This window comes from Phyllostomus discolor, chromosome 9, assembly GCF_004126475.2.
Source record: "Phyllostomus discolor isolate MPI-MPIP mPhyDis1 chromosome 9, mPhyDis1.pri.v3, whole genome shotgun sequence".
Classification (NCBI taxonomy): domain Eukaryota; kingdom Metazoa; phylum Chordata; class Mammalia; order Chiroptera; family Phyllostomidae; genus Phyllostomus; species Phyllostomus discolor.
Genome location: NC_040911.2, coordinates 59,260,083 through 59,286,165, shown reverse-complemented (window position 1 = coordinate 59,286,165; position 26,083 = coordinate 59,260,083). Strand labels below are relative to the sequence as shown.

Here is a 26,083-nt window from a genome sequence, read left to right as displayed (position 1 = left end):
ATTAGCTAACTGTTGGGTTCCCTGCAACCACCACTTTAGGAAGAATTTTTGGCCAGCTTATTGGAAGAGATGTTTATGGCCCAGTTGGCCCATAACTCTGTCCCACCAACTCCCAGACATGTGAGCAAGGCTTTTAACTGGCACCTGACCACAGATGCCTGAGTGAGCCTAGGCAACAGCATGTGAAGTGGAAGCAGTGTATCTCAGTGGGCTCAGCCTGCATTGCCAGCCCTCATAATTTTAAGCAAATAAATGGTTGTAATTTTAAGCCACTGGGTTTGGGGGTAGTTTGTTACACAGCAGATAATTGATACACTGGTACTATTGGGGTTGCCTAAAAGATATTAACTTTCTCTCTTCCTTGAATCTTTCCAAAGTGATATAATGAATGCAGGGCCAAGATTGCTGATTTAAAAGTCAGTAACCCAAACCTAAACTTGACTGCCTTCCACTTGGTCCCTCTGGAAATGTCTCCTCACTTGCAGAATCAGAGGGTGATACTAAGTGATTGTGAAGGACTCTTCCAGTTCTAACATTCTGACATTCTATTGCATCTCTTTTCCTGTTCTAAAGTTTAACTTCAATATTGCCTCAGAAATTTGTCTAGGTTTTCAATCTTTCTCTTTTTCTTTCTGATAGCAATCCATGGTGTTCTTAGAGCCCTGCCTATTATGTCTACATTGAACATCTAAATGATCATCTCTGTCCTTCTCTGTCCACAAGATCTTACTTAAATAAGACACTGCAGCTCCCCACACTCCCCACCCCAAGAGCTGCCAGCCTGCTATCTATGTATGAGGCTGTCTCTATTTTCCTTATTAGTTCATTTTGTTCCTTAGATTCCACATATGAGTGAAGGGGGATCAAGAAAAAAGAAAAAAAGACTTAAGGACATGGTCAACAGTGTGGCGGTTGCAGAGAGTGAGGATGTATAAGAGGAATAAATGGTAATGAAAAAATACAATTAAAAATTCATGAGGTAATCCACAAAGAAAAAGCATTGCAGCTTTTCAATTCCTAAATGTCATCAATTTAAGTCAAACGATAATGGATTTGGGGGGAAGAAAAGGAAAAGCTGAATTAATTACATTGCTTTGAATTTGGGTATATCATTATACATCCTTAGTATGACAGTCAATGTTTGAAGCCAAGCGTTTTACATATTTGATCTAAAGATGGTTTCTGAATGAGCCCCGTTGACCCCTAGACACTTCACACAACAACACATAGGCATTTTGTAACCTTTGCCCATTGTATAAATTATTTTTAGTTCAAGACATATTGAGGAATATTTCCTATTTGAAAAATTCAAATCTGTTTCCCCTCATCAAGTCATATCTCTTTGGGCATAGAAGTTTCTCCTGAAAGTTTTCCACAGCCTGATGACAGCTGGTTGGGAGCTTGAGTTAGTTTTTTTCACAACACATGAATTGGACCCATCAACCTCTCTTGGTCCTAAAAGTTCTGTAATCTCTTCTAAGAGATAAGCATTATTAAGAATTTAACCCAATATCCAGGAGATTTGACAATTTCTACTGTGCCCCACTGCCAAATATGTGACAATGTTCGTGTGCTTTCTCCTTTCAATGCTACATCATAGCATAATAATTAAGGTAACATTCCAAGCAATAGCTAGAGACCTACACCTAAGAGGACTGCCCTTTGTGCAGCTACCATTCCAGATCAACTGAGGTGCCCACTAGGAGCCCATAATCCCCTCCCTTAGCTACCACATCTGCTGGGAGCAGATGACATCCTCTCTTCACCTGAGATTCCTGACCTTGGCAAATGTCTTTTGCAATAATGCATAAGGCCCATTAGGACTATAGAAACACTAAAAGATATGTGTGCATACGTAGGGAGTAGGTCAAGAAAAGATAACATTCATCTGGAAATCTTGAAGCTATGTGAGTAGTATGGGAGAAAATTAATAATAATAATAACCCACTACATTGTGAATTTTCCCTTTTCAAATTAGCCTCTTTCTTCAGAGACATATATATTTTGACCCCCAAAGCCAATATTGTTTTTTTGACAACTATCAATTGTGGAGTATTTTTTCAGTACCTGGAATGTGCCCAAGCAAATATAAATGCAGTGACCTAAGGGAGTTTACCTATATCAGAGGTGTCAAACTCATTTTCACCAATGGCCACATCAGCCTTGCAGTTGCCTTCAGAAGGCCGAATGTAATTTCAACTCCTTAACAGTTAAGGAGTACGTACATTTATACAGTCCTAAAATTATTTTGGCCCTTTGAAGGTAACCACGAGGCTGATGTGGACCCCGGTGAAAATGAGTTTGACACCCCCGACTTATATAATGAAGAGAAAAGTTACACATTCATTCCACAATAGAAGAAAATGTGTGTTTAAATGTTAAACTGAGTGAAACGTGTTACGAAAATTAAGCCTTTGACAAAATATAACCAGGGACATTGAAATTAAGAACAAACTGAGAGAAATCAGAGGGGATAATGGGGGGGAAGGGGGGAAGGGTAGTCAAGGAACAGGTATAAAGGATGCAAAAACAAAGCCAAAGAGGGGATAGGATTGAGGGTGGGAGGTGGGGATGGCTGGGGTGGGTGGGAGTGGTGGGGGGAAAATGGAGACAACTGTACTTGAACAACAATAAAAAAATTTTTTTAAAGAAAATTAAGCCTTTGAAAATTTTAGGAAAAACAAGACTCCCCCCAACCCTGCCCCAAATGTATCCTTGCTCAACACATCACCTGTAAGAGCCAAGGTACTGAGTTCCACAGCACCAGCCTGAAAGTTTCAAAGTAGCTAGGACATGGGGAAAGTTCACAGAACTCAATAGAGGGATGACTGCAAAGGTATTTTCTTCCTTTAACTTCTGCAACCCTCACTTTTGGAGGGAGCACTCTGTAGGCAACCATAGGTGACCTGTCATCATTACATTTTTATGCTGCACTCAGAAAGCTACCTGCCTGCTATACCGTATTAGCAAAAGTCCAATTTAAAATTCAAACAATACCCTAGAGGCAAAGGCTAGTCAGAGCTGTAACCCAGGCTGGTGTTCTCTTGACAAAACAACCTGACCTCCAAAGTCAACCCAACACCTGAACAACAAAAGTGCACTAACAGAGAGTGAGGGAACCTGGGTCAGGCTCCTCCTGCATATTGGGTACCTATGGAAATCTCAGTTAATTTTTTTAAAAAACATCAGTGTCTTTATCTGATAAACAGCAATAATGATTCTCTACCTCAAATGAATCAACAACATCCATCTGCTCAGCCCAGTGATTCAGCTGCAAGAATGTTTTGCTCAGGGAAGGATCTCGGAGCAGTAAGCAACTTTACTAAGGTAAGGTGGCATTTTCCTCCCATTTGAATTCTTCTAGATGGAGAAATGTACCATGCATGCCCTTTTCTGAATATTTCAGTTCACAGCTTTGCAGCTCTGGATCTAGAGGTGCTTTGCCATGTGCAGAAATGGAGATCAATGTGATGCAAGTGGATAAAGACAAATCACAGGTGGTACTGGTTCCACTAACCTGCTCCACCTAAATAGTCCTTTTGGTCCCAATCTGAAGTTAGCATTCTCTTTGGGCTGCAGAATTTTGACAGGAGCCAAGTCTTCCCATGAAGGGACCACGGGGGTGGGACCTGCTGTTCAGGCACCACCTCCTACTCTGTGGAAACATTGCTAGAGGAAGTCCGACAGAGGAAGCAGGACCTTCTGAAACTAAGGGTTGGTTACCAGGAAGGAGGGAGGCTTGGGTACCTAGGAGAATTTCATGGGGCAAAATCAGCCTTGACCCTCTGGAGCGATCCTGGACTGACTGACAAGCCTGGGACTAGCGGCAGGTCTGCACCTGGAGTAAAAATGGGTTACAGATGATTTTTCTAAATCATTTTTGACCCCTTTATGGTACATTTTTCTTCCTAGTTCATGAAACCCAAAACCAACCCCTCTCCGCACGCGCGCGCGCGCGCGCACACACACACACACACACACACACACACACAACGTTTGAAAAGCAGACTCTTGGGAGTTTGTCCTCCCTGGGCTCTGGCTCCCCTCTACCTACTTCCCTGGCCATGATTGTGCCAGTCCCCCATTCCCTCTGGCAGCCAATCTTGTTTCCTTTCGATTCCAACTGTGGTGGGCCAGCAATTCTAGGACAACAGACCTGTTTGGGGTTGGACGGAGCTCTTGGAATCTAGGCCCCAAGCCTGATTTCCCCTGGATGGTTAGGACTTGAGGAGATACCAGACCTATAAAGTGGGCTTTTGTGAACCTCGAAATGAAATCTGAGCGTTGGGAGGCCTTTAGGACCAAGAGGAGCCATCTCTTCCTTGAGTCTTCGAGTCCTCAGCGGCGGCCCCCGCCCCCAGCCTCTGTAGACCTCACATTCCCTGACACACCAGCCCTGGGCTACTTGACAGATGCGATCACCCGGTCTGCCTGGGGCAAATTTGGCGGCCACTTTCAGGCAGGGCAGTTTCCTCTCCCACCTCCTCCTCCTTGCCATCCTCCCCCGGAGTCCCTGGCTGCTGTCTCCTGCACGCGTGTCGCCAGGCTTGGCAAGCCGAGAAGGACCCCCTGGGAGGCTCTGCGCCCAGCCCGCCCAGCCCTCCCGCCCGGAACACTCCCCTGGAGTCTGCCAGCACCCCTTCTTTTTGTTGGGACCTGAGGGCCGGGCTCCGCCCCTTCGCTCAGATCCGGAGCTCCATGCCACCCGGGGCCATCGCCATAGCCACCCAGCTAGCACTAGTCCAGCACTCTAGTACTAGCTGAGCAACGTGGGGCGTGGGCCTCGACCGCGGGGCAGGGAGCAAGGGGGGGGGGGGGGTTGGGTGAGGGGAGGAGGGGCAAGGAGGAAAACGGAGCAGGTCCGCAGAGAAGTAAAGGAGCTAAGGAGCAAAGGCTGGCGCCGCACCGCCCAGCTCCCCTCAGGCTTGCTCGCTCTGGAGACTTGCGGGCTGCCTCCTGGGCTCATTCACCGGGTCACCTTGTCCCGGAGGTAAGTCCCACAGCCGCGGCAGCGCTGGTGGAGGAGGGGTCAATGTGGCGGGGGCTGCGGGCGATCGGCTAGCACCGGAGGCGGGCCCTGGGAGGGAGGGATTTCTGGCTCCGCCTCGGAGCCCGCAAACTACACTGTGGGAGCGCGGTGAGTCGGGGTGGTCGCAGCGGCAGGACTTGTGAGGCGCTGAGCAGCCAGATAAAAGGAGAAAACAGAGTAGGCGAGCAAGATGAGGTGGAAGGGGCTGGGTGTTGTCAGCTCTGACTGCAGCTCGGTGCCTCGCCATCCTAGGCGTCCAGGAGATGCGGAGGGGCTGTTGTGCAAAGTCGGTGGGAGCTACTGAACACAAGACCTGGGAGCCCAATGAAGCGGGGCTGCCCAGGCTGTCAAGGCTCGCGGTGTTCGTAGGCAGTTTTGGAGACGCCCTAGAACGACCCAAAGGATACTGGCTGGGGCTGGGAGTGGAAAGTCGGGGAGCCGGGAACCAAGCAAGGTCTATGTGGCACTAGAAAGGAAAGAGGCCTTTGATTCGCAGAGCAGAGTGGGGGAAGGCGGCGAGGGTTCAAGTGCGTTCTGTTTGGGATATCCCAACAGGCTCCCTGAACGGAGGCGGGGACTCCTGGAGACCTTCTCAGTGGAAAAGAGCAAGACTAGCATCTGTGAGCTGTCTGCTCCCTGGCAGCTGCGACAGCCCGCAGTCCTGATAGTCACCAGCCCAGGCGCGGAGAGGGAAGCGAGTGGATGCACCTCTTGGGTTCAAGTTCTAGTCTCGATTTCCCTAGGTATAATTTTTGCCTCTTCGCGTGCACTTTCCAAGCACCAGAGAGAGGAATGGATTATCGGCAGAATTGGGCACTCTCCTTAAGAAAGGGGCTTTGATCTCTGTGCTTCTTTTCAAAGATCCCAGTAGAACTAGCGATCGCAGCCCTGCTTTGAGGAGGCTGCCAGTGTAACAGCTCGGCTTTTCTGAAGGACTAGAATTAGGGCTCCTCTGATCGCATTTCATTTTCATCCGCTTGTACGCAGAGGTTTGGATTCCTGGTACCCAGACTTCAGGTGTGAGCAGCCCTTCTGCGACGTCAGTCAGATGCTCTGGCGCGTCCAGGCCACTGGCCCGCACTCGATACTTGCGCCTTTCCTGTCCGCGTTCCGGTTTATTGCAGCAAATACTGGCCGAGGGCTTGACTGAATTGGGGATTAGGGGGTGCATGACTCCGTTTTCTACTTAGAATCGGGCTCAGTGGTTGGGAAAGTGCGCGTGTGTTTGTATATCTATCCTCTACGCTCCTACTGTTTGGTCAAAGCCCAAAGAGATACATGCTGCGCAGACCTGCAGCTTGTAGGGTTAGCATCTTAGTAACAAACCGCAAAGAACGAGCCAACTTTTCCTTGCTGAGGTGCGATTGCCTGGGCAAAGTCGCGTAGGTGCATGAATGTGATCTTGCCAGAGGGGTCTGGCTCCAGAAATTCTCACAGCAGCCAAAGTGAAAGTGAGCCTCCAGGGCAGCCGGGGGCAGTCTGATGTTTATTCTGGCTAGGACAGGAAGTAGCTGGAGCTGAATTTTCGGATGAATTATTGCATGCTGTGTGTCTTGCAGTTGTGTGGAATTTCTTTCTGGAGATGAGACCAAGGTACATGGTCTGTGGGATGTGTGAGAAAGAGCTCTTTCTCCCTTTCTCCAACAGCCTCTGGCACCTTTGCAAGAAGCAAATGTTGATTTGTAGCTGATCTAGGGCCCTCACCCACCAAGCCTCCACCTACTGCATGGAAAGGGCATAGTCAAAATCAAGAGGGCCTTGTTAAATAAAGCAAAAATATGAGAAATCTGTTTCAAGGTTTTTTTTTTTTTAACGGAAAACTTCAACGCTACACAAAGGTGGAGGTAATGGTACATTGAACTTCCAGTACTCCTCTCATCCCACTACCAAATTCATTAACATTTTGCCCTTCTACCCTGTTAACGGCCCTTTCTGAGAGTTGTGGAGGCCATGTTTGATGAAGGATTTCATATTCCATTGCAAGCTTATTTCACCATCAAATGCATCCTCATGTATCTTCAGCTGATAATGTTTCATTTTTATGTAACAGAAATGACTGCATACCTGATTTAAATGATTCCTTTAGAACATAGGTGATGTTAAAATAAAAATGAAGGTAGACCCCGCCCCTTTACATTTTGGCATTGAACAAGAACAAATGCAAACATTCCTTGAGGCATGAAGAGGGGAACTGAAAGAAGGGGAAATCTAGATCCTGAGAAAAATAGACATTTGAAACAATATAGATTTGACATGCACCTTTTGATGTGCAGTGGATACACAAGAATCTAGTTGAAACATCATGGGCAAAATTACCATTTTTTGGTAAAAACTTTAAAAATAATTTCATAATAATAAGCAATCAATTTCTTCCATATTTAATATGACATATTAGTGATACTCTGGACTCAATTCATTTTTCTCATTAAATCTCTTCCCCCCACTCCCTGGGAATTATTACTATTATAAGAGAATAAAAAGATATGTTCTTATGTAAGTTTTCTATCAAAGACACTTGTCAGTGCTATTCTGAGGTTCATGAAGAGAAGTAAATATTTCATCTCTCAATAGGAAAACATTTGGTCATCACACTGGTCACCTTACCCTCTGGAGAGACTCTACTCACTCAAATTTGATTTCAAATGTAGTTTCTGTTGGCTGGAAAATAGCATGGAGAAGGCCTCCAGAGACAGTGATAAGGTGGCCCCTATACTCACACACCTACATGGCCCCCTTTCACCCTGAATACCTCCGCACCTTCATTTATATAAAAGCTGTTACTAAAAATTGTCTATGATGTTTGTGGAGGATTCAGCCAGACTTCTGAATGCCATTATAAGGTGCACTATTTAAAGGCATCCTTACCTAACCTTTTGTAATATGAATAACCATTCTATTATTTAGCACTTTTATGTCTTCCTCTCCCTAAATAAAAACCTCATCTTTCCATGACACCAGTGTGTCCCTAAGCCCCTGACTTTTTCCTTTGTAGGGTCCCCATGCACATTGGAGATTCTCATGTCTAACATGAACAAATCGTGACCTGTAGTTTAAACAGATTTTAATTTACAAATAAAATTCTTTCAATGAGTGGGAGAAAGTGTCAAAGATTGAAGGATGAGGTGTTCATTTGCCAGCAGCAGCAAAGTGGTGAGACAGAGTATCAAAACAGTCTGTTGTTCTTTCATTGGAAAGTCACAAGGCCCTTTTGTGGAACATGATGATATGAAGTGATATTACACTAGTATATTATACTGCAAACATTGGGTCAATGTGTCAAAAAAGCAAAACATTAAAGATATTCAAACATTAACTATTCAAAACATTAAAGATAGGCTGACCAAGTTCCTGTCTGTGTCACCAGAATTGGAATGTTGTAGTAGGTGGTTTTAACAAATGTGATTGTTCAACATTGTCTGTGCAATATATATAGACATTTCAAATTGCTCCTGAGAGTTCATAAACACGTGTTTTAAAGAAAAGCTGCAATAACTTTCAAGCACCAGGCTACAATTCAAATGCCTTTGTTGTCCTTTCAGGCAATACACTAGATTTTAGCTGGGGGTTGGGGAAAGTAGTGGGGAAGAGACATTTGTGATTTTCTCATGTCTATGGCTGCCTGCCCCTTCTCCCCATGGTATTTTCTAAAGTGCCTGTGAGAAGATAGGTTTCAATTCTCAGCTCTGCTGCTTGCTTGTTGAATGATCTTAGATGACTTAACTCTTCTGAGATTGTTTCTTTTTTTATTTTGCTTTCTAAAATTTATTTTATTTTTTTTTATTTTTATTTCATCTGTATTGTGTTTTTCCCATTACTATTTTATCCCCTTATATCCTCTTCCTCCAAGCAATCTCTTTTCATTCATACTCATTCCAAGATTTAAAAAAAAGCTATACCTGTCACAGTTTTTTAAATTAGGGAAGACTCTGAATCGAGAAATTTTTGTACATCTTAACGGAATGTTTGCTTTGCATCCTTATGGCTCTCTGAGAACAGAAAATAAATCAGCTCAGTCCCTTCATTGTACCTGTATCCTACAACTCCTTGTTGTCAAGAGTCAGAATAAGGACAGTGTGCGCACCTTCATGAAGGTATGCACTGCCTGAGTGGTGTAGACCATTCATTCCAGCTGGGTTTAGAGGGGATGTAGAAGAAAGGCTTATTTAAGAGCAATAGCTTTAACTCAACTAATTTTTTTTATATGGGGTGTGTGGGTGTGTATCCATCCCATATACATACTATACCAACTATAGTATAGAACATATATATATATATAGTTGTTCTATTGAGTATATAGTGTATATCTATATAGTTGTTTTGTTACAGTTGGTCCAATTATCCCTTTGATCTCCCCTGCCCCCAACACTCTCTCCCACAGTCAGTCCCCACCTTGTTGTCCATGCCAATGGGTCATTTACACCTGTATGTTGATTAGACCCTTCCCCATCTTTCCCCCATTATCCTACCCCCCCCTCCCCTCTGGTGCCTACCAATCTGCTCCTTGTTTCCATGCCTTTGGTTCTATTGTGCTTGTTTCTTTATTTTGTTCATTAGGTTCCACCTATAGGTGAGATCATATGTATTAGTCTTTCACCGCCTGGCTTATTTCACTTAGCATAATGCTCTCCAGAGCCATCCATGCTGTCACAAAGGGTAGGAGCTCCTTCTTTCTGCTGCATAGTATTCCATTGTGTAAATGAACCATAGTTTTTTTATCCAATCATTTACTGATTAGCACCTAGGTTGTTTCCAGCACTTGGCTGTTGTAAAATGTGCTGCTATCAACACTGGGGTGCATAGGTCTTTTTAATTGGTGTTTCAGGATTCTTGGAATATAATCTTAGGAGTAGAATTGCTGGGTCAAAAGGCAGATCCATTTTTAGTTTTCTGAGGAAATTCCATACTGTTCTACACAGTGACTGCACCCATCTGCATTCCCACCAACAGTGTACTAGGGTTTCCTTTTCTCCACAACCTTGCCAGCACTTGTTGTTTGTTGATTTGTTTATGATGGCCATTCTCACCTGTGAAATGGTATCTCATTGTGGTTTGAATTTGTATCTCTCTGATGGCTAGTGATGCTGAGCATTCTTTCATATGTCTATGGACCCTCTGTATGTCCTCCTTGGAGAAGTGTCTGTTCAGGTCATTAGCTCATTTTTTAATTGGGTTCTTTGCCTTCAGAGTGAAGTCCTGTGAGTCCTTTATATATTTTGGAGATCAATCTCTTATCCAGGTATTCCTAAATGGTTGATTCCCTTTTCATTTTATTGCTGTTTCCTTTGGCTGTGAAGAAGGCTTTTAACTTGATGTAATCCTATTTGTTTATTCTTTCCTTTATTTTCCTTGCCTTAGAGGATATATAGGCAGAAATACTGCTGCATGGTATATCTGAGATTTTACTGTCTATGTTTTCCTCTAGAACATTTATGGTGTCATGGCTTATGTTTAAGTGTTTTCTCCATTTTGAATGTATTCTGCTGTATGGTATAACATATTGGTCTAGTTTCTTTCTTTCTTTCTTTCTTTCTTTCTTTCTTTCTTTCTTTCTTTCTTTCTTCCTTTCTTCATTTCTTCCTTCCTTTCTTTTTTTTTTCATGTAGCTGTCCAGTTCTCCCAACACCATTTGCTGAAGAGACTATTTTTTCTCTATATCGTGCCTCTGCCCCTTTCATCAAATATTAGTAGACCATCAAGACATGGATTTTTTTTATGGGCTTTCCATTCTGTTGCACTGATATATATGTTGGTTCTCATGTCTATATCAAACTGTTTTGATTACAGTGGCTTTGTGATATAGTTTGATATCAGGTTTTGTGATCCCTCCTTTCATGATTGCTGAGGCTATTTGGGTTTTTGGTTCCATATAAATTTTTGAAATGTTTGTTCTAAATCTGTGAATTATGTCACTGATATTTTAATAAGGATTGTGGTGAATATATTAATTGCTTTGCATAGAATGGGCATTTTAATGATGTTAATTTTTCTGATCCATAAACATGGTATATACTTCCATTTATTTGCATGTTCCTTAATTTCTTTCTTCCATGTTCTGTAGTTTTCTGAGTACAGGTCTTTTACCTACTTGGTTACATTTTTTTACAGATACTTTATTTTTCTTGCTGCTAGAGTAAATGTGAATTTTCCCTACTTCTTCTATCTGATATTTCATTGTTGGTGTACAAAACTGCCTTCATTTTCTGAATATTGACTTTGTATCCTGCTATACAGCCAAATTCACTTTTTAGGTTGAGTAGTTTTTTAGTGGAGACTGTTGGATTTTCTATATACACTATCATTTCATCTGCAAATAATGACATTTTTACTTCCTCCTTTCCAATGTGGATGCTTTTATTTCTTTTTCTTGTCTGATCACAGTGGCTAGAACTTCTAATACTATGTTGAATAAAAGTGGTGAATGCAGACACCCTTGTCTTGTTCCTGATCTTAGTGGGAGAGCTTTTAGTTTTTGCCCATTCAGTATGATGTTGGTTGTAGGTTTCTCATATATAGATTTTATTATGTTGAGGAATGCTCCCTCTATTCCCACTTTGCTGAGGGATTTTATCATGAATGAGTGCTGTGTTTTATCAAATGCTTTTTTCAGCATCTGTTAAGATGATCATGTGGTTTATGTCTTTCATTTTGTTTATGTGGTGTATGACATTTATTGATTTGTGAATATTGTACTGTCCTTGCATCCCTGTGATGAATCCCACTTGATCATGGTGTATGATCTTTTTAATGTATTGTTGGATGTGGTTTGCCAATGTTTTGTTGAAGATTTTAGCTATGAACATAGCACCTATGTTCATAAGTGACATTGAACACAATCTTTTTAATGGATTGCTGGATCTAGTTTGCCAATATTTTGTTGAGGATTTAGCATCTGTGCTCCTCAGTGATATTGGCCTATGGTTTTCTTTCTTTGTTGTGTCTTTACCTGGTTTTGGAATTAGGATAATACCGGCCTCATAAAAAGAGTTGGGAGTCATCCTTCTTGAATTTTCTTGAATAATTTACAAAGGGTAGGAGTTAACTCTTCCCTAAATGTTTGGTAAAATTTGCTTGTGAAACTGTCCAGTCCAGGGCTTTTATGTACCAGGAGTCTTTGATTACTGCTTCAAATCACCAGCTGTTATTGTACTGTTTGGCTTTCTGCTTCTTCTTGGTTCAGTTTTGAAAGATTGTATGTTTCTAGAAATTTGTCCATTTCACCTGGGTTTTCAAATTTCATGGCTTATCATTGTTCGTAGTAATCTCTTATAATCCTTTGTATTTCTGTAGTGTTGGTTGTAATTTCTCTCCTTTCATTTCTGATTTGATTTATTTGAGTCCTCTCTCTTTTTTACTTGATGAGTCTGTTAAAGGTTTATCAGGTTTGTTTATCTTTTCAACTAACCAGTTCCTGGAGTTATTGATTCTTTGTAATGTTTTTTAGTCTTGATGTCATTTAATTCTGCTCTGATCTTGGTTATTTCCTTCCTTCTACTCACTCTGGGCTTTGTTTGTTATTGTTACTCTAGTTCTTATAGATGTTGGATTAGGTTGCTTATTTGATATTATTTTTCCCTTTTTAGGTAGACCTGTATTGCTTTAAAATTCCCTCTCAGGACGGCCTTTGCTGTGTCCCATAGGTTTGGGGCTGTTGTGTGATAATTTTCATTAGTCTCCAGAAACTTTTTTATTTCTTCCTTGATCTCATTTTTAAGCCACTCATTATTTAATAGCATGATATTCAGTCTTCATAAATTTGAGTGTTTTTGGTTTTTTCCTTGAAGTTCATTTCTAATTTTAAGACATGGTGCTCCAACAGATCTTGATATGATTTCAATTTTCTTGAATTTGTTGAGGCTTCTTTTGTGTCTTACCATATGGTCTATCTTTCAAAATATTTTATGTGCATTTGAAAAGAATATGTGTTTTGTTTCTTTGGTGTGAAAGATTCTGTATATAGCAATTAAGTCCATTTGATCTAGAGTGTTGTTCAATGCCACAATATCCTTGATGATTCTTTCATGGAATCTACCCATTGTTAACAGTGGGGTATTAAATTTCCCTGCTATGAGTGTGTTTCTGTCAATATCTTTCTTGAAGTCCTCCAAGATTTTCCTTATATATTTGGTTGTTCCTATGTTGGATGTATGTATGTTTTCAAGGATTATATCTTCTTGATGGATTATTCCCTTAATTATTGTGAAGTGTCCTTCTTTGTCTCTGTTGATGGGAGGGGTATCAAACTCATTTTCACCGGGGGCCACATCAGGCTCACAGTTGCCTTCAAAGGGCCAAATGTAATTTTAGGACTGTATAAATGTAACTACTCCTTAACAGTTAAGCAAGAGCTCAGTGATGCCGCCAAGTAGAAATAAGGTGGAGGGCTGGATTTAGCCCGTGGGCCTTGTGTTTGCCACCTGTGAGTTATGGCTTTGTTTTAAAATCTATTTTGCCTGATATAAGTATTGCTACCCTGAATTTTTTTCATGTCTGTTTGCTTAGAATATTTTTTTCCATCCCTTCACTTTCAGTTTATGTGAATCTTTTGTTCTGGAGTGGGCCTCTTTTAGACAGTATCTATGTGGGTAGTGTTTCCTTATCCCTTCAGCTCTCTTATGTCTTTTGATTGGAGTATTTAGTCCATTTACATTTAAGGTTATCATTGATAGGTACTTATTCTTTTCCATTTTCCCCCATTGTTCCTATATTCTTTCTCTCTCTCTCTTACTTCATCTTAAAGCAGTCCCCTTAGCATCTATTGTGGTGCTGGTTTGGTGATGTATTCTTTTAGCCTTTTTTTTGGAGGGGGTGGGAAACTCTCATTTCACCTCCCATTTTAAATTAGAGTCTTGCTCTGTAGAGTAGTCTTGGTTGCAGGCCTTACTTGGAAAAGTTTTTACCATTCCCTCTGACTTACAAAGTTTTTATTGTGAAATCAGCTGATTTCCTTAACAGAGCTCCCTTGTAGGTTACTAACTATTTCTCTCTTGTTGCCTTTAAGATTTTCTCTTGTCTTTAAATTTTGCCATTTTTATTATGATGTGTCTTGGAGTGGACCTTTTTGAGCTCATCTTGATTGGAACCCTTGGTGCTTCATAGTCTTGTGTGACTTTTTTTCTCATCAACTTAAGAAAGTTTTCTGTCATAACTTTTTCAAACAGGGTTTCTATCCTTGCTCCTCTTCTTCTTCTCCTGGTATCCCTATGATATGCATACTATTATATTTCATGTTGTCCTGCTGCTCTCTTAAACCCTCTTCATTCTTTTTGAGTCTGTTTTTGTTTTGCTACTCTTTCTGGGAATTATTTTCTAACTTGTCCTTCACCACACTGATTCATTCCTCTGTTTCATATAGTCTGATTTTAATTCCTTCTACTGTGTTCTTCATTTCAATTGTATTCTTCATTTCCTCATGGCTCTTATTGATAGTTTCTATATCCTTTTTCATGCTAGCATAGTTCACAGTAAGTTCCTTGTAGCTTTCCTGGAATTCCCATCAAGAAGAGGAATCCATTTCACCAATACCCCCACCTTGAGTTTGGACTGACCCCATGATGACTTTGACCAACACAGTGAAGTCTGAATGGAAATGTGCCAGTTTTGAACCCATGCTTCATGAGGACTTGTACATTTAAACTTGCTCTTTTGGACCATGTCCACCACCTTGTGAATGAGCCCAGGCTAATATGTGATTCAACCAACAGCTTCTGATAACCACGAGACAGATCTGTGAGGCTGTTTTGTGCTCTTCAGCCACAATGGAACTCATAGTGACTGGAGCCTCATAAGTGACCTCATGAAAGATCTCCCCAGAACAGAGCAGCCTAGCGCAGCCCCATCTGCTGACTCAGAGAATTATGAGTAAATAAAATAACTTTCATTTTAATCCACTAACTTTTGGGGTGGTTTGTTATACAATAAGTAATCATTGATACATGTGCCTAGAAAATGGACTGAAAATTATCTCCACATAAATTATATACATGTGTGTATATATATACACACTCAATTTAGTAATATAACCCTTGGGCAAATTTTGTATGTGAATTCATTGCTCTTACAGAGAGAAAATATGGGAAATGAGTCAGCCAGGATCTTTGAAACTCTGGAGGAGATAATGCACCATTGAACTGCTGCATTCACATTAAACCAGACCTGGAGAGCCAGACAGAACTTTCTGATTCTTTATACATATAAAGTGCTTAAAACTGACTTATGAAGTAACTTACTTCATCAGCTTTTGATGTCCATTTGTGATCTTATTGCAGCTCACACTGTCAGGTGGTGCGCTGAGAATAAAATATACTAGATGGAAAACCACTAGGTTGGTGTGGTAATAAATCATCCACCTCAAGCCCTTCTTCAAGCTGAAGAATGGAGACTGTAGTATAGTAACAAGCAAAAGAGGGACAGTCTTCCTCTGTCTTTAGACCTAAAGATACGGGCACAAGGAACCCTCCCCTGTGCATCACACTGGTTTCTGCTTAGAAAAGATGAATCTCAATTTTTTCCACTTTTGCTGAGAACTCTTTCTCAGGCAGGCCCAAGGTCTCTTTAATGGTGAGCTAAGTGGGATCAAAGTATGAGAGTTTTGCAGAAGAAAAGTTAAATATGGTAGAAGACCCTCCACCATGATTCTCAACTAGAAACAATGCTCTTGTACCTGTACTGCCCTTGACTCAGGTCTGTGCCAGGTTGTTACTAGGTTCTGGGATGAAAGGGGTAAGGGATTGCTCTGCTGTTCTAGAATGGTGTATTGATCCTTGGGTCAGCATTTTCCCATGTAATAAGTAAAAAAGTTTGTTCCATATTAGCCTTCATTCTTTTCTGTAGTGACTCAGTCCTACTTATGGTCTTGACAAATATAAGTTATCCATGTAGGCTGAGATTCCTATAGGTGCTCTGACTAGAATTTAACATTCAGCTCCTTTAAGAAGACACTATTCCAGACAAATGAAGGTCACCTTCCCATCCCCATTTTTTCACATACACACACTCATAGATACAGACACACACAGGTATATCTGATCACACACACATACACTCACACATACAAGCACATACAGACCTCCTCACACACACACAGTGAATAGTAAATCCTTTGCTGTTAACATCACTGCTGTAGGGAGCTGCTCCTGGGGAACATGAAGGGCAGTTAGCCAGAGGACATGACTCTGGGATACAGACATCCATGTGCACCAAGTTGAGGGTTAGACTTTTTGGCCACAGCCCCTGGACTGTATTAAAAAGTCTCATAGGATATTTTGTGCTTTCACCAAGTAGTTCTCCCCACAGTACATCTGAGCCTGTTTCTTCTAGCTGGTGGGATCTGGACACAGTCCCTAGAATTGGATTCACTACACCTGTGCCCATAAGTAACAGCAGAGGGGCGGTGGGAAGGGAGGGAGGGTATCCAGAAGCCTGAGAGTATAAGCTATCAGAGAGGCCATGGGAAGAATTTGGAGACCTAAGTTTTTATATAAGTGGATTCTTTCTGTTCTGCTCTAGGTAATAACTACAATGGTAGGGTGGAAGGTAAAGGGAGCCTCTTTTGTTGTATTTGTTTCTTTTAGGAGGATCCGTTTGTTTCCATGCCTGAATGATGATTCCAGTTCCTTGAATGCTTTATGTAAAGGTTGTTTTTGTGGCTCCTTGATTTTTATAGTTATCACCCAAAATAGCAGTTATGCCTTGCCTAGAAGCCCACAACGATAGAATTTATTTGTGGCATTTGAAAAAATAGACAGAAGCTGAGAAGATGGGGGGAAAAGTCATAGTAGCTTCAGGAATGATTGGCTAGGGCTGTAGGGGAAGTAGTAGAAAGGTACTGGAAGATAAAATGGGGACCATGTAGTCAGTCTGACCAAGTTTGAACCCCAACTTACCCCTTATCCTTTTGGAAATTATTTAACCTCTCTGTGCCTCAGTTTTCCTGTGAATGAAGAGGATGAACCAGGTGCCCCCCATGATGTTATGAAGGCAATTACATGAGATGAGAGATAAGCAGCTCTCAGTAATGCCAGACAAAGTGGGGGCCATTATGCAACAACTATTGCTAGCATTTCCTTACCTGGGCCCTTAAATGAGGCTAGCCCCTAGGAATGGGCTTGTACAGGGGATGAGGCAATGCTGAGAAGCTGGGAGGCCAAGTTCCAGGTGGGCACAGAGAAAGGGTTACAGATGCTAAGTCATCAAGCCATGCCAAGCATTCTGTAGGCCTGGACCATCTGAGTTGGGGCAAAGCCAATGAGGAAGCAAGTACCATAGGATCTGGCCTAGACCAACCTTTCTGAGCCCAGCAGAGAGGGCTGAGCCTTCATAGAGAGGCACCATAGGGTCACTTCCCTGGACTTTTCTGTGAGCCTGACTGGTGTCAGGTGGGGGTTGGTCATTGAGGACCTGTGCCAGGAATGGGCAGGTGGAATTATTAACAGGACCAAGGTCATAAAACTCACAGAAAATAAGTTGTCAATAGCCCAACTGTGCCTCATTCATAGCCCTTATGCATTTGGTGCTTAAGACACCAGTCAATTAGCTGAATTAATGTGAGGTTATTTAAAATCAGTTATGTGAATTCTTTAAACATACAAATGGTGACAAATGGAATACTAAATAAAGCAAAGTAAAGGAAGCCCCTTGAGATTCAAGATCTGTACAAGCTGGGAGTATACCATTTGCAGATAGCCTGAAGAGAGCAGAATACTCATGGAATCTCTGCAAAACAAATCACATCAGAACAATGTAAACCCACTACTGACAGGGTGATGTGTTAGCAGGTGCTGCATACTAAAGGAGGTAAGTCTAAGTGCTATCACCTGGTCATTAACAGCAGCTGATTCTGAGAGATGCTGGCCCACAGCAGGGCCAAGTACAGAGCTAGCAGTGGGGGGCTACTGCATGAGGGAAGTGCTTTTGTCATCTTTCTGTAGTAGACCCAGGAAAAGTCCATCAGAGATTCCTGAAGCCTGGGGTGAAAATACATGTGGGGATACATCTCAGGAATGGCTCCCAGTTGGGAACCAAACATTAATGTTTACATTAATCATATGTTGAAGTAGAAACCTAATCATAATTTTGGCAAATGACATCAATTTGACAGCCATTTGGAGTATTTGAAAGAAAAAGGAGTATGTTATGACTGAAGACAGGTCAATTCATTAAACTCACTGTGTCACAAGCCATTAAGCACCTACTATATGCCTGTGCTCTCTAAAAAGACAATAAAATAGAAAATATCATACCTTTCTTTCAGTAAACTGACAGTTTCATTTGATTCATGTACATTTTGGAAACAAAAAGGAAAATGTAAAAAAAAAAACAAAAAGATTAAGAAATGCTGAGGACAGGTGAAGAGAATAAAAATAGGGCTAAAATGTACTATACTGTGAACATGGTATGAGATACTGTTAACTGCTGTTTAACAGACAGATTACCTGACAGGAAACAGGGGACCTAGGTGGGATTTGGCCCAGCTCTGCCTGACTAGAGAGTTATGCTAGTGACCACTGTGCTTTTCTGCCTGCTGTCCTTGCCTCTCTAGAGGTGCTCACCCCTTCTTCTAGTTCCTTGTAGGCATTAGTTTCCTGTCCTTGTAGGCATTGGGACTTTGACAACATGGAACAGAGGAAGCAACCCCACAGCTCAGCCTTGTATGAGAGGTCAAAGATTGGTGTTCACTAGACAAGAGAGAGCTGGGCAGGGGAGGGCAGGGCAGGGGAGGGAGGGATAGGGCATGCACAACATGTCTCTGTTGTCTGGTCTGGGATTTGCTGCTGGCCACTACAGGGCACATGTATTCCCATCCTGGCTTGGTAGACTTTAGTAAACCTCCAACTGCCAAAGAAGAAATAAATAATAAAACATAAATCACCCCCTTGCACAGTAAAAGACAAGAATATCTTTTGTTTTCTGCAGAGAATGGATTGAATCAGGCCTTACATAATCCCCTACTCCACACCACTGAGTTGGAGAGAGTGTAAAAACAAAAGCCAGGGGCCCTGCCAGCAAAAGCAAGATTAACACTTGTAACTAAACCAGTTAATAGTGAGCGTAAGCTAGTGACCACATGACCTAGTGTGCCTGTCATCTGAGTAGTTTTCATGCATAGAAATGTCTAATCTGGATGATAAATCGTAAACATGCCATATTCAATCAAATATTTTGGGTATGAAGTAAGTGTAATTGAAACAGGCATCTATAAAATTGTGTGCTGGAGACTTCCAGAAAGTCTTAGTATTTTCATTCATCCAACAATGAAGCATTTTTATATGCCATGCTCTATTCTGGGTCTGTGGGATACAGGAACAATGGGTCAGACAAGTACTTAGTTATCAAAGAATGTGCATTCCCTCAGGTCATGTATAGAAACAGTTTTCGATTGTGGTTAATGCTGTGAATAAAGTAAGTTCATGTCACAGGTTGACTAGGGGAAATTACAAATATAAATGATAGCCAGGCACAGCATCTTAAAGAAAATGGTATTGGAGCTATATACTGAAGAAAAGAAGGCTCCAACTTTGCCAAGATGTGTTCAAAGAGTTCAGGCATAAATACAAAGGCCTCAGAATGGGGTCCAAGCAGAAATCAAGTTGCTGGATTTTTTTCTTGTTTTTTTTTTTTTTTTAATCATTGTTCAAGTACAGTTTTCTCCCTTTTACTCCCATTCCAGTCCACCCACCCAACCCTCCCCTCTTCCCTCCCATTACCACCCTCCCCCTAGTTTTTGTCCATGTGCCCTTTAAATTTGTTCCTGTAAACCCTTCCCATTCTCACCTCAAATTCCCTCTTCTGTCACCTCTGGTCACTGTCAGACTGTCCTGTATCTCAGTGTCTGGTTATATTTTCCTTGTTTGTTTGTTTTGTTGTTTAGGTTCCTGTTAAAGGTGAGATCATATGGTATTTCTCTTTCACTGCCTGGCTTATTTTGCTTAGCATAATGCTTTCCAGCTCCACCCAAGCTGCTGCAAAGGGTAGGAGCTCCTTCTTTCTTTCTGCTGCATAGAATTCCATTGTGTAAATGTACCATAGTTTTTGGATCCATTCATTTACTGATGGTCACCTAGGTTGCTTCCAGCACTTGGCTATTGTAAATTGTGCTGCTATGAACATTGGGGTGCAAACGTTCTTTTGTATTGGTGTTTTAGTGTTCCTAGGATATAGTCCCAGCAGTGGAATTGCCGGGTCAAAAGGCAGATCCATTTTTAGTTTCCTGAGGAAGTTCCATACTGCTTTCCATAGTGCTTGTACCAGTCTGCAGTCCCACCAACAGTGATTTAGGGTCCCCTTTTCTCCACAACCTCTCCAACACTTGTTGTTTGTTGCTTTGCTTATGATGGCCATTCTGACCGGTGTGAAGTGGTATCTCATTGTGGTTTTAATTTGCACCTCTCTGATAACTAGCGATATTAAAGATCGTTTCATGTGTCTTTGGATCCTCTGTATGTCCTCCTTGGAGAAGTGTCTGTTCAAGGCCTTTGCCCATTTTTTAATTGGGTTGCCTATCTTCTTAGAGTGGAGTTGTGTAAGTTCTTCATATATTTTGGAGATTAAACCCTTGTCTGAGGTATCATTGGCAAATATGTTTTCCCATACAGTTGGTTCTCTTTTAATTTTGATACTGTTTTCTTTAGCTGTGCAGAAGCTTTTTATTTTGATGAGGCCCCATTTGTTTATTCTTTCTTTCATATCCCATGAATATCTGAGATTTTCCTACCTATGTTCTCCTCTAGGACTTTAATGGTGTCACAGTTTATATTTAAGTCTTTTATACACCTTGAATTTATTTTTGTATAAGGTGTAAGTTAGTACTCTAATTTCATTTTTTTTCTCACATAGCTGTCCAGTTCTCCCAGCACCATTTGTTGAAGAGGTTATTTTTACTCCATTTTATGTAGCTGCCCACTATGTCAAATATTAATTAACCGCAGAGATTTCAGTTTATCTCTGGGCTCTGTGTTCTGTTCCATTGGTCCATGTGCCTGTTTTTAAGCCAGTACCAGGCTGTTTTGATTATAGTAGCCTTGTAGTATACTTTAGTGTCAGGTATTGTGATCCCTCCTGCTTTACTCTTCTTTCTCAAAATTGCAGCAGCTATTCAGGGTCATTTATAGTTCCATACAAATTTTTTAAGTGTTTCTTGTAAGTCTGTGAAATAAGCCATTGGTACTTTAATAGGAATTACATTGAATCTATAAATTGCTTTGGGTAGTATGGACATTTTGATGATATCAATTTTTCCAGTCCATGAACACAGTATATGTTTCTATTTCTTTGTGTCTTCCTTGATTTCTTTCCTCAGTGTTATGTAGCTTTCTGAATACAGGTCTTTTACCTCTTTGGTTAGATTTATTCGTTGGTATTTTATTATTCTTTTTGCTATTTCAAATGGGATTTTTTTTCTTGATTCCTACTTCTGCTGTTTCATTGTTGGATTACAGAAATGCCTTTGATTTCTGGATATTGACTCTGTATCCTGCTGTTTTGCCAAATTCATTTATTAGGTCAAACAGTTTTTTGGTGGAGTCAATAGGATTTTCTATGTACACTATCATGTCATCTGCAAACAGTGACAGTTTTATTTCTGAGGTTCCTCAGAAATACTTTCTGAATTGGATGCCTTTTATTTCTTTTTCTTGCCTGATCACTGTGGCAAAAACTTCCAGTACTATATTGAATAGAAGTGGTGAAAGTGGACATCCTTGTCTTGTTCCTGAACTTAGTGGAAAAGAATTTAATTTTTGCCCATTGAGTATGATGTTGGCTGTAGCTCTCTCATATATGGCCTTTATTATGTTGAGGAATGCTCCCTCTATTCCCACTTAGCTGAGTGTTTTTATCATAAATGGGTGCTGTACCTTATCAAATGCTTTTTCTGCATCTATTGATATGACCATGTGATTTTTGTCTTTGCTTTTGTTTATGTGATGTATTAAATTAAGTGATTTGCGAATATTGTACCATCCTTGCATCTCTGGAATGAATTCCACTTGGTCATGGTGTATGATCTTCTTAATGTACTGTTGGATGCGGTTTGCCAGTATCTTGTTGAGGATTTTAGCGTCAATGTTCATCAGCGATATTGTCCTGAAGTTTTTTCTTTCTTTGTTGTGTCTTTATCTGGTTTTGGAATTAGGATGATGTTGGCCTCATAAAAAGAGTTTGGGAGTCTTCCATCTTTTTGGATTTTTTGGAAAAGTCTGTGAAGGATAGGGGTTAGCTCTTCCTTAAATGCTTTGTAGAATTCTCCTGTGAAACCATCTGGTCCAGGGCTTTTGTGTGTTGGGAGTTTTTGGATTACTGCTTCAATTTCTTTTGCTGTTATTGGTTTGTTCAGGCTCTCTGCTTCTTTTTTATTGAGTTTTGGAAGATTATATTTTTCTAGGAATTTGTCTATTTCACCTAGGTTTTCAAATTTCTTGGCATACAGTTCTTCATAGTAATTTCTTACAATCTTTTGTGTTTCTGTGGTATCTGCTGTAATCCTCTTTCATTTCTGATTGTGCTTATTAGGGTCCCCTCTCTTTTTTTCTTGATGAGTCTGCTTGAAGGCTTGTTGATCTTGTTTATCTTTTCAAAGAAGCAGCTCTTGGATTCATTGATCCTTAGAATTGTGCTTTTAGTCTCTATGTCATTTAATTCTTCTATGATCTTGGTTATTTTTTTTCTTCTGCTTGCTCTGGGCTGTCTTTGTTGTTATTCCCCGAGTTCTTGTAGACGTAGGGTTCACTTGTTTGTTTGAAAGGTTTATATCTTTTTTAGGTAGTCCTGTATCGCTATGAGCTTCCCTTTCATGACTGCCTTTGTTGTATCCCATAAGTTTTGGGTTTTTGTGAGTTCATTTTCATTTGTTTCCAAAAACCTTTCGATTTCTTCCCTAATTTTATTCTTGACCCATTCATTGTTTAATAGCATGCTGTTTAATCTCCATGATTTTGAGTGTTTTGGGTTTTTTTCCTTGGGTTTGGTCTCTAGCTTTAGTCCCTTGTGGTCAGAGAAAATGCTTGGTATGATTTCATTTTTTTTGAAATTGTTGAGGCTTGTTTTGTGTCCTATCATGTGGTCTATCTTTGAAAATGTTCCATGTACATTTGAAAAGAATGTGTATTTAGCTTCTTTGGGATGCAGGGCTCTATATTTATCAGTTAAGTTTATTTCCTCTAGGCCATTTTTCAATGCCACAATATCTTTGTTGATATTTTGTTTGGAATATCTGTTCATTTTTTACTGTGGGGTGTTAAAATCCCCCACTATAATTATGTTGCTGTCAATATCTTTCTTGAAGTCCTGTAAGATTTTCTTTATGTATTTGGGTGCTTCTATGTTGGGTGCATATATATTTACAATATTTATGTCTTCTTGGTGGATTTTTCCCTTGAGTATTATGAAGTGACCTTCTGGGTCTTTCTTTATGGCCTTTTTTTGGAAGTCTATTTTGTCTGATATGAGTATTGCTACCCTGGCTTTTTTTTTTCCTGTCCATTTGCTTGAAATATTTGTTTCCAGCCCTTCACTTTCAGTCTGTGCAGGTCTTTTATCCTGAGGTGGGTCTCTTGTAGGCAGCATATGTGTGGGTCATTTTTTTCTTATCCATTCAGCTATTCTATGTCTTTTGATTGGAGCATTTAATACATTTACATTTAAGGTTATTATTGATAGGTACTTATTCATTGCCATTTATGTACATGTGTTCCTCTCTCTATCTCTCTTTTCCTCCCTTTCCTTAAAGCAGTCTCTTTAGCATCTCTTGCAGAGCTGTTTTGGTGGAGGTGGATTCTTTTAGACTTGTTTTGTCTGGGAAGCTTCTTATTTGGCCTTCTATCTTTATTGAGAGCCTTGCTGGGTAAAGCAGGTCTGCTTTGCTGGTCTGCCTTGGTTGCAGACCTCTGGTTCTCATTACTTGGAATATTTCTTGCCATTCTCTTCTGGCTTGGAATGTTTCCATTGGGAAGTCAGCTGTTAGCCTTATTGGGGCTCCCTTGTATGTTACTTCCTCTTTTTCTCTTGCTGCCTTTAATATTCTCTCTTTGTCTTGGAATTTTGCCATTTTAATTATGATGTGTCTTGAGGTGGGCCTCTTTAGGTTCCTCTTGATTGGGACTCTCTGTGTTTCCTGGATTTGTGTGACTTTTTCCCTCGTCAAATTAGGGAAGTTTTCCATGATTACTTTTTCAAATAGGTTTTCTATCCCTTTCTTTTCTTCTTCTCCTTCTGGTATCCCTATTGTACTGATATTATTACATTTCATATTGTCTTGCATTTCTCTTAATCCCTCTTCATTCTTTCTGCACCTCTTTTCCTTTTCTTGCTCTTTCTGGGTGTTTTTTTCTACTTTTTCCTCCAATTCACTAATCTGGTCTTCTTCTTCATTGATCCTGCTTTTCATTCCTTGTGCTGTGTTCTTCAGTTCAGAAATTGTATTCTTCATTTCCTCTTGGCCCTTGTTGATAGTTTCTATTTTCCTTTTCATGTTGATATAGTTTGCAGTGAGATTGTTGTAGCTTCCCTCTAGTTTCTGGTAGCTCATTGTGAGTTCATTGAGCTTCCTGATAATCACTGTTTTGAACTCAATATCTGATAGTTGAATTACCTCTATTTCATTTAGAATTCTCTCTGAGGCATCATCCTTTCCCTTCATTTGGGGAATGTTTCTTTGTCTTCTCATTGTTCATGGGACCCTTCTTGTTATCCTCTGTTTCTTAAATTGATCTGTTCTGGTTCCTTGTAATTATGGTGTGAACCTCTGTGGTAGAATACCTGTGAGATTCAGTGGTGCAGTCTCCTTCGTATATCCTGGTGTTCACAGCTTTCCCCTACTCTTTTTTGTCATCACTTGGAGGAATAAGGCAAAATGGTTTAAGACAGCAAGACAGTATTCTATGTTATTTACAGTAGCAGCCAGTAGAGAAGAGATGGGGTATCCTTTGCCCACGTATAGTGTTAATCGTGACCTTCCACCCCACTAGCCATGTTTTAGAAAGCATGGAAAGAAGATAAGACTCTTATTGGGGACAAAAGGATTGTTAGTTGGATCTAGAAAGCTGTGAGGCTGTGGGAGGTCAGATTCTGAGGTAGGGTGGGAATAAAAATTAGTAAATAGTAGTAGTGTGTAAAAGAATGGAGACAACTCCCACAATAATATAGTACAGGAAATTGCAAAGTGGGCTGAGATCAGGTAGAGGTGTTGAGTAGTATTTACAATTGTGTCAACTAGGTCTTATTTACAGTAATATTAAAGCAATAATCCTGTTGCAGAATCTATGAGATCTAGATAACAAGAATAAGGAGTATAGAACCTTGAGAGACGTACTAGTAGGACACAAATGAAGGTCAGTAAATTATCAACACACTGTAACTGAGATAACAGGGGGGACCTATCAAATAACAGTATAACCAGCCAAGCAAAGAAGATTGTACAGAGAGAAAGAGAATGCCAAAATATTATTAAAATTAAAAATGTCAGAAAAGTGATAAAAAGGTAATACAAATTTGCAGTTACTTGCAGGCTCAAAAAAAAGGGTGGGGGGAAGCAGGAGATGGAATGCAGAAGAGATAAATTTGGAGTGAAACGAATAATACTTAGATGAAAAGCAGAGAAACATAAGGAATTAAGAGATATAAAAATAATAAGAATTTAAAAATAAAAAGTCACTTAAAAAACAAGATAAAACTAAACAATCAAACAACAACACCCCCCCCCCAATGAAAAAATAAAAAAACTCTTGTTGGTTTCTAACTGGCCAAACTAGTTTTTCTGGTCTTGCTGGCTTCAGCAGGCTGAGGGGCTTTTGGAATGCTTTTCACTCTTCCCAGTCAGAACTTAGTCAGTCTCTTGGTTATTGTCCCCAGGGCCAGCAGAGCAGTCTCCCCTGAGTTGATCCAACATCCCCCTACAGGACCCTGTTTGTAGGTATGGGCTCTCCCAAGCATGCTCTCCGGAGCTCACTGCCACAGTCTCCTGGGCTCCGGGGCCCTGCAGAGCTTGAGAGTCTTCCCCAGTTCATGGTGGAAGCTCCGGAGATTGCAAGGAGAAGTGCCCTTCCCCCAAATTTCACCGTGGTG

At 40.8% G+C, this 26,083-nt stretch overlaps 1 protein-coding gene across 1 annotated transcript in view; it reads left to right on the top strand.

The window, feature by feature from the left end:
- Positions 1 to 4,399: 4,399 nt before the first annotated feature.
- SYNDIG1 (synapse differentiation inducing 1) overlaps positions 4,400 to 26,083 on the top strand; it is a 219,223-nt gene continuing 197,539 nt past the window's right edge. The window contains 1 exon segment of the mRNA XM_028524579.2: positions 4,400 to 4,990. The gene's annotated coding sequence lies outside the window, so the exon portion shown is untranslated.